This window comes from Mizuhopecten yessoensis, unplaced genomic scaffold (genome assembly GCF_002113885.1).
Source record: "Mizuhopecten yessoensis strain PY_sf001 unplaced genomic scaffold, ASM211388v2 scaffold1321, whole genome shotgun sequence".
In the NCBI taxonomy this organism is placed as follows: Eukaryota; Metazoa; Mollusca; class Bivalvia; order Pectinida; family Pectinidae; genus Mizuhopecten; species Mizuhopecten yessoensis.
In genome coordinates, this window is record NW_018403988.1 from 282,693 (window position 1) to 293,891 (window position 11,199).

Sequence of the window (11,199 nt, forward strand, 5' to 3'; positions counted from 1 at the left end):
CAATTTAGGAGTGGGACGACTGCTTCGCCCGTTGTCAGTTTAATGTGACCGGCTGGGTTGTCCTGCTGGGTGTCTTCGGCAGTATGTTTCAGTGAGGTAGCACTATAAAGTCAGCATCAGTTCCGCGCTATCACAAGGAGACAAACACGAACATATCGCACACTACACGCATGCATCTTGCACACAGGGGAGGCCGTCCTTAAATGACCATAGCTGTTGATAGGAGGTTAAACAATACTAAACCAAACCAAAAACCAAACACAATCAACAGTATATATATAACTCAGTTCACTTCTACATAGTAATTCAAATTCAGTGCAACTGGTGGCATTGGTTCGTCTTAATTCTATACTTTCACTTGACAAGCTTTGTATGAAAAAGGTAATACGTTTTTCGCTAAATGATTCAATCAAATTAAATTAACTTGAATATCCATCATATCTGTACAAAACCGAATAATGTAAATGCCAGAAAATAAACCCATACATTTTAGAAACTACAAGATTATTTTCAGAAAATACCAGTATAAAAAGTATGTCAGTGTTCATGTATCAACAATTTTGAATAGCATTGTAATTTGTGTGTAAAACGGACATAAGTAAAATGTGGGATTTTTTTGATATTTATGAATCCATGTACATTAAGAATTTATTCTGCATTTGATGAGTTTAGCTAGTGTACTCTACTACATATAAGGATAGTTAGACATTTTATGTCAATATCTTGGCATAAAATATGTACATGTATAAAAAGTATCGAACTGTATTATTATGAAGGGTGTTTTTTCATGGTTATTATAAAAACTTGCTCCTGTGAAAGTTAAGTTTGCCGGTCATACATGCGAGCTGAAAATAATTAAAAGGAACCGTATCTTATCTGAAATCATACCATCAGATTTTGGAGACCACGTGGTACTCTTGGATCATTTCGTGATGGTCTGATACATGTATGAGGTGAGTTCCAAACTGACACGATATCATTAAGGTAACTGTCATATTAATGCGGTTTTAGTTTCATTTCAATAAATCATCATACATGACTCTATGACTATATCTATACATGACTATGTCTATTCCGCTTCCGCCTTCAGCTTTGCTTACTCTTCGTCTGTATGACTTTCTATATAGCGTATATGCCACTAAATAAGGTTTTCTGGATCGAGATATGCTACGTTTATTTCACGGTTCAGTGAGATCATGCATGTCTTCAAAGTGTAACAGGAGATATTCAAATACTCAGCCGGACTGGGATTCGAACCTGGGATCTGCCGAGTTTTAGACGGATGCACAACCAATGGAGCTGGTCGCCAGCGATCGACCCAGCACAGTTATGCTACATGATTCTCCCTCCTTTATCTAAGTCTTCGCCCCCGACGACAACACTTTTTACAACGCAGCACCACTGAACTTGACTTTTTTACCGTTGACATAATTTAAGCGAGTAACAAGAAAGCTGGTTTGAGCTCAGAATCCATGCTTGAGCATGAACACGGTTTCATGGATACGCGCACTAGTCGCCGGCAATCGACTCAGTCCAGTTCTGCTACTGTTACACGAAACATCATGTACAGAAAGATACGTACAAAATGTAAATAAGATTGTTAATAACTCAAAAAATAACGTTAATTGGTAAAACACGTTTGAAATAAATCTCCATACTCTACGGTTGTAATGATAAGTTACCCGCTCCGACCTTTTTTTCCTTTGTAAAGCGTTTTAACCATTTGTCGGGTGTTAATATACGAAATAATCTTCATTTAGACGGCGTATACGGTAGCATGTTTATATGGACCGCTGACGCCCTTCATAGATTATGCTAATTGCGAATTGCGTTCACAATTACAGGTGCGGACAAGGAGGTAGAAATGCATTCAAAATTTTTCATATTCAAATTCAACTAAAAAGAGTTCATAGCATACCGCACCAAAAAGACGTAGTCAAAAATATCCATTGAAATTCAACGGATCTAATTAGGCCCGTTCAGATTGCATATAAAATACATAGGTGTACCATGCAGAACATGTGGGATAACACTTGTTCTAACTGCTATGTTTACATTATGTTCCCGGCGGCCACGGCAATCACCTTTTAGGCCACCGTGGACAAAACAAGATGGACGTGAGACAACGCAGGGGGACGGGATGGGCAAACGTGTCAGACCGTGATTGCCGTGGATGCTGGGCCAGATTTTTAAAGTTTCAAATATGATAAACCTAAAGTAGGCCGTAGTAAAACGGGAAAAAAGGATAGAAAAGTACGTAAGACGAACGATAGCGCCCAGTCGTCCGTATCGGTTGAACCACGGTCATACGGTTCACACATACCTGTTGACAACAATAACAGTGTGGACTCAGGTAAACAGGACCTATCAACAAGTGACATTATATCGGCTGCCCATAAGGAATTATTTGGCTCCCCCCCCCCTATGAATAGCATGGCGTCTCATCCAGTATATTTTCAACCCCCCTCCCCCGGGGGTCATCAACTGAGCGCGGCACCTAACAGCCCGGCCAATCACAAGCCATCATTCAAATCAGGGTATGCGAGTAACATCGATATTGTTTTACATGATATTTTCAATAGACTTTCGAAACTTGACACTCTTGATTTGATCATGAACCGATTGAAAATAAAAGATGATAAATTTGCTGGTATGGAATGTTCTTTCGCTGAAGTAAAAAAGGAGCTGAAAGTTCACAGCGAGAGACTTGAAGGGGCAGATTTTGATCACTCCATCATGGAAGAAAGGACGAGTAAAACAGAACAGGAAATGGACTGGGCACGGGAGGAATGTAGTCACCAAAGGGAGAAAAGTATAGAACTACAAACAAGGTCGATGAAAGACAATTTGCCTTTTTCCGGAATCCCCGAAAATGACGCCAACGAAGAGAGGTAAACGATAGACGGCGCGCACTGTATCCAGTTTACAGGGAGGCTCGTGATCGCGGGCAAAATGCTCGACTGAAGGTAGACAAATTGTTCATTGACGGAAGGCTATACAATCCACCCCCACAAGAACCAGCTAACACGACCTCCTTTGAGGCCCGCCGTGATCCAAGCCGTCTTTCCGGTTCCGGTCCCGCTTCCGGTCCCGCTTCCGGTCCCGCTTCCGGTCACGATAGGAGATGGCAACCACGTGGACGCGGACACTCTAACCATCAGTACAGCTAGGGGGACGTCACAAGAGGTCTTTCACGTGACCTATATAGTGACCATTATAATACTGTTACTACTACAGAAACTAATTGTACAGAACCACTTAAACTCTCATTTCTAAATGTATGTGGTATCAAATCAAATAATGCCAAAACTCAATGTAAAGATGATTTTGTACAATCTGACGACACACTTATTGAAGCACTTGATGTAAATATGAATGATGAACTTTACAAGTATTTTTATGATTTACACAAATTAAACGAACTTGGTGTACCATTAAAACGAGCTAGCCAGTGTAAGGCAAGATCAAATAGTTTCGGGGATAAATTGCTTGATTTTTGTAAAGAAAATAATTTATACATTGCAAAATGAAATGGTCGAGTTGGGAAAGACAAATTAGTTGGGAAGACAACTTGTAATGATACCAGTGTAATTGACTATCTCTGTCATCAGATCTTTTGGAAATTGTAACAAATTTTGAAATTCTTGATTTCGATCCTTTAATTTCTGATGTTCATTGTAGACTTGAATTTTGTTTGAAAAGAACGGAAGTGCACAATATAAATGTTAGAAGTAAGGATTTACCCACAAGTAACTATGTTAAATGGAATAATGACAAGGTATCGAACTTCGTCAATTATATTGAAGAAGATAATAATGGTACTTTAAAAGAAATTGTTGAAAAATTGGACCTGATTACGGGGAAACCTAGCAATTTAGTTACAGCTGTTGAAATAAATGATGTAGTAAATACAATGAGCAATTTATTCAAAGATTCGGAAAAACATAACTTTGGGGAAAAGAAGGTTTTTCATCAAACATACAAAAGTAAAAAAAAAATAGAAAACCTTGGTTTACTCGGGAATGTCATCTTTAGAGGTTAGATTTTCAGAGAGCCAAACGTCGCTATAATGCCGATAAAATTCTCACAAACAAAATTACTCTTAAAAATACTGGTATAGAATACAGGAGAACTTTGAATAAAATTTATAACATTCATCAAGAGAAAATGGAAATTGAACTAAGAAAAGTTTCAAAAATGGGGCCGAAAACATTCTGGCACATTCTTAATGAAATCGATGGCACTTGTAAGGGGCAGAATGTTGATAAAAATATCAATGAATTATACAGCTTCTTTAAAGATCTGAACAAGGGAGGTAACTCTACTGAAATCTTTCAAATCGAAATCGTACATGAAGATGGAAGATTTGATGATCTGTTGAATGAAGAAATTACCGAATGTGAAATTACTAAATCTTGTTTGAGTAACAATAAGACTTCAGGTTATGATGGAATCTTGAATGAATATTTAAAATTGAATTATTTAAACCATTATATTATAAGTTATTTAATGCTATATTAAATACAGGCTGTATACCTGACTCTTGGAAGACAGGTGTTATAAAACCAATATATAAACGTAAAGTTGATCCGGATAATTTAGATTATTATAAAGCAATAAGTCTCGTCTCATGTCTTGGAAAAGTGTTTACATCCATACTTAATATCATATTAAATAAAATGGCTAATGAAATAAATCTTATATCTTGGGCTCAGGCTGGATTCAGGAAAAATCACTCCACCACGGACAATATTTTCATTCTACATGCCTTAACCTCAATTTATTTTTCACTCGGAAAAAAGTTGTTTTGTTCCTTTATAGATTTCAAAAAGGCATTTGATTCGGTTTGGAGACTTAGGCTATGGAAAAAAGTTCAAAAAAGAAAAATAACTGGGAAAATGTTCAAAATCATTTTTAATTTGTATGCAAATACTAAATCCTGTGTTAAAAATGGAAATGATATATCTGAAATGTTCAACTGTAACGTTGGGGTAAAACAAGGGGAAAATTTATCGCCCTTTTTATTTGCCATTTATCTTAATGATCTAGAAGATTTTCTTGAAGAAAACAGTGTTAATTGTTTACAAACGATAGAAACTTTAAGTGAAAATATTGGAATATATATTAAACTGTTAATAATTCTCTATGCAGATGATACTGTTATCATGTCTGAATCGGCGGAAGGACTCCACTCAGCCCTTAATACTTTTGAATTATATTGTAACAGCTGGAAGCTTGTTGAAATATCAACAAAACCAAAATTGTTATATTTTCAAAGAGAAAATATCGAACACAGTTTCATTTTACAATATGTAATGAAGAGATAGAGGTTCTTGAATCATTCTCCTATTTAGGAGTCTTAATGAGTTACAATGGAAGTTATTCCAAAGCAAAAATGAAATTGTTGGAACAGTCCAAAAAAGCTATGTTTGCTGTGTACAAGAAATAAGAAATATTTCATTACCTGTAGACATTCAAATTTTTTTTTTGGATTCTCTTGTATTACCAATACTTCTCTATTCAGTAGAAGTATGGGGTTTTGAAAATTTCAGTGCTATTGAAAAACTACATTTACAATTCTGCAAGCGTATATTGGGTATTAAAAGAAGCACGCCAAACTACATGGTTTTTGGATAGATCGGGAGATTCCCTTTATATGTTGAAGTTAAAACCAGAGTAATTCTGTTTTGGTATAAATTGATAACTAGCAATAGTCTGTCAAGCACTATGCATAACTTAATATTTAACTTACAAACAAATGGAATCATGGAGTTCAAATGGTTAAAGAATGTTCAGGATATGTGTATATGTATAGAAACAGGTTTAAATTTTATTTGGGCATATCAGAAAACATGTACGTTTAATAGAGATTATTTGAAACTTGTTGTGAAACAAAGATTACGAGATTAGTTTATCCAAAAATGGTTTAACGATATCGAGAGCTCTTCAAGAGGATCTACCTATTCCAATTTTAAAACAAATTTTGAACCTGAATATTACTTTGTGAAACTAAAGCCAAAAGAAAGACAAATTATTGTTAAGTTTAGAACTTCAATTGGATTGGAATACCCAAAGAAAACAGAACTTGTAATCTTTGTTTTAATGAAATTGGTGATGAATATCATTATCTATTTAAGTGTGAACATGTATCTGTTAAACAAATAAGACAACTATTTATTCCAAATTACTACTATACTTACCCTTGCCTTATTAAAATGCGTGGACTATTTACTATATGCAATGTAAAAGTTTTAAAAAATGTTAGCAAATGTCTAGAAAAACTTGAAAAGCTATTGAATGTATGTAATTAGTTTGTAGCCTTTATGACTTTGTTATCCGCCATGTATATATATGAATATGATACATATTGACCTCTTGTTACATACTTTGTATGTCTGAGAGAAATAAAAATCTGAAATCTACCGCGTCTGACACGGCGCGCGCGGTCTCGAAAACGGTATATCATTCGAGTCTCAGGATACAATGCTTTCTATTGCATGGGATGCCTTCTTTTTATACCGTGGGCATAAACGTGCTCCAAAGTAGCCCGCGTTTCTGGTACACCAGACATCTATCTGTCAAAATGTCTAAGTCTGGTGTCAGGGCCAGAGGAAACTCGGGCTAACGGCGCACGACGCTTCGGGCAAACGGGGCTGCCGTGGCCGCCGGGAATATAATGTAAACCAGGCATTAAAACTAGAAAAGTGTATAAACACTTTTTTCCGATGTGACTTTTTTTCTCCACGTATAGACAGAGATTTCGCTCAATTTTTAGCATGTATGATAAAGTTATCCTGGGCAAGAAAGGGGTTCAAGAATTTGACATTACAATGGTTCAACAATGATTTGACGTCACAACCGTAACAGTATAAAAACCGTACATTCCAGGAAGATGGGATTCGTCTGCTGGATACCCGAACTACTCGGTAGTGAAGCGGATGTAAAACCAATCAACCAATCAATCAAAAAAGAAGATGGGATTACTTTTTTCTTAACAATAATTTCAATTGGGTACATTTGTTCTCTCTGATCGATTTGATTTTTTCAAAAAAAATATTCATCCTCTACGTTTGTTGCGGCACGATTTCTCAACCCGACACTTTTTCTCACCCGAGTGCTCTTGGCATTTCTCTGCCTAGTATTCCAAAAACCTTTCAGTCTGTAGTACAAGCATTGCATAAATCTATAGTTCCAGTGTTCCTTCGTCCTGACCATTTTGGGAGGGAACATATTTTCATACAACCCTGTATTCTCAGAAACATTCTTGCGAGACAGAGTGACTGCCATACTAGATGGTACATATATATTTATATAAAAAAGTGCTGTCAATAAGATTCAGAGAATGTCTTACGGTGGCCTGAAGGAGCATAATTATCTTAAATCCATGAGCATAACTTACCGGATGGCTACATTTTGAACACAGTATGCCCATTCTCTGGATGCCAAAATGATGCAAGCATTACAAAAACATCATAGACAAGCTCACATGGTTGGAGCAAGACGGCAATGTAGTCGTTGGTCGTAGTTTTAGAGACGTCCTGCCGATGTTAGAGGTATTTGGTATTAATACCAGTATACACGCATATTTTAAGACTGGTTAGAGTCAACACTCTGATATACAGGCTAACATTGACAGAACAGTTACTAACTGCCCATCGATTGTAGAGTCATTTCATTGTCGTATTAAGCATTAGATAGTTTTTTGAACTCAATTGGTGTAAAATTGCTTCATTGATATACTTATGGGAGTGCTAAAGATTGTGACTGCATGTCTCAATTGGATACGTGGACCAATTTATCAAAGATCACCGGACACTGACAGAAAAGAACTCGCACATGAAATGAAGATTCATCTCAAAGAAACAAACACCAAAACAACAGGAACATAAGAGATATCGAAACAAAAGAACTGGAAAACACCAAAACAACAGGAACATAAGAGATATCTAAACAAAAGAACTGGAAAACACCAAAACAACAGGAACATACTCAATTGGTGTAAAATTGCTTCATTGATATACTTATGGGAGTGCTAAAGATTGTGGCTGCATGTCTCAATTGGATACGTGGAACAATTTATCAAAGATCACCGGACACTGACAGATAAGAACTCGCACATGAAATGAAGATTCATCTCAAAGAAACAAACCCCAAAACAACAGGAACATAAGAGATATCTAAACAAAAGAACTGGAAAACACCAAAACATCAGGAACATAGAAGAAATCGAAACAAAAGAACCGGAAAACACCAAAACATCAGGAACATAGAAGAAATCGAAACAAAAGAACCGGAAAACACCAAAACAACAGGAACATACTCAATTGGTGTAAAATTGCTTCATTGATATACTTATGGGAGTGCTAAAGATTGTGACTGCATGTCTCAATTGGACACGTGGACCAATTTATCAAAGATCACCGGACACTGACAGATAAGAACTCGCACATGAAATGAAGATTCATCTCAAAGAAACACACACCAAAACAACAGGAACATAAGAGATATCTAAACAAAAGAACTGGAAAACACCAAAACAACAGGAACATACTCAATTGGTGTAAAATTGCTTCATTGATATACTTATGGGAGTGCTAAAGATTGTGACTGCATGTCTCAATTGGATACGTGGAACAATTTATCAAAGATCACCGGACACTGACAGAAAAGAACTCGCACATGAAATGAAGATTCATCTCAAAGAAACAAACCCCAAAACAACAGGAACATAAATGATATCATAAAAAAAACCCAGGAAAAAACAAAAACATCAGGAACATAGAAGATATCGAAACAAAAGAACTAAAAAACACCAAAACAACAGGAACATAGGAGATACCGAAACAAAAGAACCGGGAAACTCCAAAACAACAGGAACATAAGAGATATCTAAACAAAAGAACTGGAAAACACCAAAACAACAGGAACATAAATGATATCATAAAAAAAACCCAGGAAAAAACCAAAACATCAGGAACATAGAAGATATCGAAACAAAAGAACCGGGAAACACCAAAACAACAGGAACATAAATGATATCGAAACAAAAGAACTGGAAAACACCAAAACAACCGGAACATAGGAGATATCATAAAAAAAAGAACAGGAAAACACAAAAACAACAGGAACATAGAAGATATCGAAACAAAAGAACCGGGAAACACCAAAACAACAGGAACATAAATGATATCGAAACAAAAGAACTGGAAAACACCAAAACAACAGAATCATAGGAGATATCATAACAAAAAGAACAGGAAAACACCAAAACAACAGGAACATAAGAGATATCGAAACAAAAGAACTGGAAAGCAACAAAACAACAGGAACATAAATGATATCGAAATAAAAGAACTGGAAAACACCAAAACAACAGAATCATAGGAGATATCATAACAAAAAGAACAGGAAAACACCAAAACAACAGGAACATAAATGCTATCGAAATAAAAGAACTGGAAAACACCAAAACAACAGAATCATAGGAGATACCGAAACAAAAGAACTGGAAAACACCAAAACAACAGAATCATAGGAGATATCATAACAAAAAGAACAGGAAAACACCAAAACAACAGGAACATAAATGCTATCGAAATAAAAGAACTGGAAAACACCAAAACAACAGAATCATAGGAGATATCATAAAAAAAGAACTGGAAAACACCAAAACAACAGGAACATAAGAGATATCGAAACAGAAGAACTGGAAAACACCAAAACAACAGGAACATAAGAGATATCGAAACAAAAGAACATAGAAGATATCGAAACAAAAGAACCGGAAAACACCAAAACAACAGGAACATAGGAGATATCATAAAAAAAGAACAGGAAAACACCAAAACAACAGGAACATAAATGCTATCGAAATAAAAGAACTGGAAAACACCAAAACAACAGAATCATAGGAGATATCATAACAAAAAGAACAGGAAAACACCAAAACAACAGGAACATAAGAGATATCGAAACAAAAGAACATAGAAGATATCGAAACAAAAGAACCGGAAAACACCAAAACAACAGGACCATAAGAGATATCGAAACAAAAGAACTAGAAAACACCAAAAACAACAGGAACAAAGGAGATATCGAAACAAAAGAACTGGAAAACGCCAAAAACAACAGGAACATAGGAGATATCGAACCAAAAGAACTGGAAAACACCAAAACAACAGGAACATAAGAGATATCGAAACAGAAGAACTGGAAAACACCAAAACAACAGGAACATAAGAGATATCGAAACAAAAGAACTGCAAAACACCAAAAACAACAGGAACATAGGAGATATCGAACCAAAAGAACTGGAAAACACCAAAACAACAGGAACATAGAAGATATCGAAACAAAAGAACCGGAAAACACCAAAACAACCGGAACATAGAAGATATCGAAACAAAAGAACTGGAAAACATATCTTTGTGTACCATATAAAAGTGTACCGTGGTACAAAAAGATATGAAAATTCATTTGTTTTGTCAGGCTCTTGTCGGCCATCGTCGCACGGCTATAGAATGACATCAACGGAAGGCTTTTTAACAGGTGTTGCACAGTCATGTATTTCGTCTGATATATCAGGAAAACACCAAAACAACAGGAACATAAGAGATATCGAAACAAAAGAACCGGAAAACACCAAAACAACCGGAACATAGAAGATATCGAAACAAAAGAACTGGAAAACACCAAAAACAACAGGAACGTAGGAAATATCGAAACAAAAGAACTGGAAAACACCAAAAACAACAGGAACGTAGGAAATATCGAAACAAAAGAACTGGAAAACACCAAAAACAACAGGAACGTAGGAAATATCGAAACAAAAGAACTGGAAAACACCAAAAACAACAGGAACGTAGGAAATATCGAAACAAAAGAACTGGAAAACACCAAAAGCAACAGGAACATAGGAGATATCGAAACAAAAGAACCGGAAAACACCAAAACAACAGGAACAAAAGAGATATCGAAACAAAAGAACTGGAAAACTCCAAAACAACAGGAACATAAATGATATCGAAACAAAAGAACTGGAAAACACCAAAAACAACAGGAACGTAGGAAATATCGAAACAAAAGAACTGGAAAACACCAAAAGCAACAGGAACATAGGAGATATCGAAACAAAAGAACCGGGAAACTCCAAAACAACAGGAACATAAATGATATCGAAACAAAAGAACTGGAAAACAC